The sequence below is a fragment of the Callithrix jacchus genome, chromosome 12 (genome assembly GCF_049354715.1).
Source record: "Callithrix jacchus isolate 240 chromosome 12, calJac240_pri, whole genome shotgun sequence".
Classification (NCBI taxonomy): Eukaryota; Metazoa; Chordata; class Mammalia; order Primates; family Cebidae; genus Callithrix; species Callithrix jacchus.
In genome coordinates, this window is record NC_133513.1 from 120,100,651 (window position 1) to 120,104,065 (window position 3,415).

Here is a 3,415-nt window from a genome sequence, read left to right on the forward strand (position 1 = left end):
CTTCGTTTTTCCAGAGTTTAGGTCAAATGATGCCTTTTCGGTTTTTTTTGTTTGTTTGTTCGTTTTTTGTTTTGTTTTGTTTTGAGACGGAGTTTCGCTGTTGTTACCCAGACTGGAGTGCAATGGCATGATCTCGGCTCACCGCAACCTCCGCCTTCTGGGTTCAAGCAATTCTCCTGCCTCAGCCTCCCGAGCAGCTGGGACTACAAGTGTGCACCACCGTGCCCGGCTAATTTTTGTATTTTTAGTAGAGACGGGGTTTCACCTTGTTGACCAGGATGGTCTTGATCTCTTGACCTCGTGATCCACCCGCCTCGGCCTCCCAAAGTGCTGGGATTACAGGTGTGAGCCACCGCGCCCGGCCCAAATGATGCCTTTTCTATAAGGAATGTAGTAGAATATTCAGGGAAGATGAGGCATCAGCTCAGCAACTGACTCCAAAATGGTCTAAGAAACCCATGTTCTGCGTGTCGCACTTGCACCTTTCCTGTAACTCTGTAACTGTTTCAAATTTTTCATAAAGATTCAAAAAGTTAAACTCCTTAACAGGCTTATTATCAATAGAGAGAACTTCACAACCATATTATTACTATAATAACACTCTTCCTGATGGAGTGGATTTGAAATAGCCCCAAATGTGGCCATTCTCTTAGACAAGGTAGATGGGCCCTTGTCAAATGGGCAACATATTCAGGGTTTATCTGCATTCCTTGCCCACAGTAGGGACTCTACAGATGTTTTCGAATGAGTGGGTGAACAGGAATGGATTCTACACACAGCCCTCAATGCACTGATTGCATTTGGAAATCCATAAATCATTTTTCTATTTTATGATGTAAAAAATGATTATTAGTGTTCTAGGGTCTAATCCCTCCGTTCACTTAGGAGAGTAAAAAGGAGATTTTCTATCAACTGAAATAACTGCCTCCTCACTATGTAACAGGCTAATTGAAGACTCATGCAAGACTAATGGATTCTTGGTGAAAGGAATGGATGCGTGAAGGGAACCTGATATCACGGCACAGTGACAAGAGCAGCAGTTATTTATCAGAAAAATAAATTGGATTTGCTTGGCTCGTGGCACTGCCTCTATTGTGATGCTAAGTACACATTTGCCACAACTCATCCTGTTCTCCTGGGCCTCCCTCTGCCTTGTCTTCTCTCACTTGTTGGTGCTTCTTGCATCAGATGGCCCCTCTGCCTGACTCTGTGTATGAGTGCAAAGACATACATAGGCATAAAACCTGCCAACACCATCGCGGCTATCGCACCTCAGAAAACAGAAAATTTTCACTCTTTGAGTAACCAGCAGGAGATCATACTCAGCCTGGTGCTGCAGGGCTGACCTCAAATTCTAATTCCACTTAGAAAGCCTTTTCTTTGACTACTCCCTCAGAAAGGTGCTGTCAAAGTGCCTGCTGGGGTACTCTCGCCCTACATCTCATATTGCAGAAAAAGAATCACATGAGAGCCCATTTCCGGTCCCATAACAGTGCTCGTATGACTTTGATTAATCGTTCGACATCCCCAGGTTTCAGGCTGCTGATCTGGGAAGTGGACACGGCATTACCAGCCCTAAGTTCTTCACAGAGTCATAGTGAGGGTCAAATGTATATGAAAATGCCAAGAAAGTAAAGCAGCTTCCAACACCCCAAAATTCCATCAATATGTAGATGCTAGAGCAGTCGTTATAGAGGCATGAGACATTACAGCAAAGAGCAGATGGAATGGATTAAGGAACTTTGTGCCGATCTCCAGATACACTGGAATGGCGGCCCTCTGCCGAGATGAGCCTGGCCCTCTCCCACGCCTGTGGTTGGCAGCATCACCAAGAAGGTGTCTGGTTATTGGACAAAGCTGTATAGCATAAAGTCTTATTTTAGCATACGTTAATTTAACCTGCATCTCCAACAGGTAACATCTGTGGCATCTGGTGATGCTTGGGACAGCAGAGAAAGAGCATCTACGGAAATGGTGTGTGGTGTCTTCATTTCTCTCCCCATCCAGGAAGACGTGGCCCTTGGCCTCTTTCCTTACCTCCTTTTCCATTCTGCTCCATTGTGGCTCTCCCTCTCTTGCATATTTTCTCTTCTCCTACTTCCCTCTCTTCAAGCCACAGACACACTTAGACAACCCTGCACAGAAAGGCACACCTCTGCAATGCCACCTTCGCAAGCTCAAGAAATCCCCCCTTCCTCTCCCCATCCCTGAGGCAGGTGTTCCACAGTCTAAACATTCTGCCTCTTCAGTCTCTTGATGGCCTCACACCAGAACTGCTTCCTAGAGGCTCCCACTCAGCTCCTTACCTCCTCATCGGGTGGTCTTTCCCCATCACCATCCTTGAGCTGCAGACCAGCCACCTGCTTCCGGGGGCTTCCCCTTCCCATGAAGCACCCTGCACTCCCCTCTCTAGGAGCTCCTCCCAGCTTTCTCAATGGACTTCTCCACCTTCCCCATGGCCTTCTAAGTTGAGATCTGTCCCTCGGCCCAACTCTTTCCCAGTCTCCTTGTCCACTTTCTCTGATCTTCTCAGCCCTCCTAGGCCCTGGCTAGCAGTCTCTGAAGAGGACTCCAGAGCATGAATTCTCCTGGCTCACTGCCAGCTGTGTGTAGCATCTTCCATGTGTCCTAACCTGTGTGTGCCCCCAGACACCCCTGCTCACCATTGGCCACTGAGAAGCTTATGCCCCTCACACCACCTTCTACCTCGAACTCTGTATTTCTATCAGGCGGGCCAACATCCTTTCAGCCACCCAAGCTGAAAACCGTGGAGTCATCTGCATTCCCCCTTGCATTCTCTGCTAGCCCTGGGAACTATGTCATTCTTTTTGCTGCTAATCACCCTCAAGCCATTATTGCAGTTCTCCCAAATGCTAACCTTCCAACTGCCTTGCCTCCCACCCCAAGTATCTCTCTTTTTTCTTACTTTTTTTTCTCCCCCAAGCCTCAGTCATGCAAGACTGCAAGTGCAGCTTTCACACGAGGTGTCAGAAATTAAAGCAATTCGTCACAGCTTCCCAAGTGTCTATTTCTTCTAACACAACTGCCTGGTCCATCTTCTCAAATTACAACATATAATTTCCATATTCAAAACCTGTCAGCCCCCACAGCCACTTCTCATGTTGCTTTCTATAGAGTTCAGTCTCCTCTTGGCATCTGAGCCCCTTGTGGGTCTTGTCCGAGCCAACTTCTGCAGCTTTATTTGCTATCCTACTCCCCTTCACCTGGACTGCATATTCCCTCATAAACATAGTATTTGCCACTACCCAAGCACGCCCTGGGCTTCCCTACCTCTGGGCCTTTGTCCGTGCAAGTTCTTCTCTGAGTATCCTTGCTCACTTTCCATCTCTGTTTGCCAAAATCATTTGAAGCCCAGCTCTTACCCACCTGCCAGAAAGCCTTCCCAGATTCCTGC

The 3,415-nt window shown here is 47.4% G+C and overlaps 1 non-coding gene across 1 annotated transcript; it reads right to left on the minus strand.

Moving 5' to 3' along the window:
* Positions 1-2,941: 2,941 nt before the first annotated feature.
* LOC118146569 (small nucleolar RNA SNORD60) lies at positions 2,942-3,015 on the minus strand. The gene has a single exon (XR_004732424.1). It is a non-coding gene; the product is annotated as a small nucleolar RNA SNORD60 (small nucleolar RNA).
* Positions 3,016-3,415: the final 400 nt, after the last annotated feature.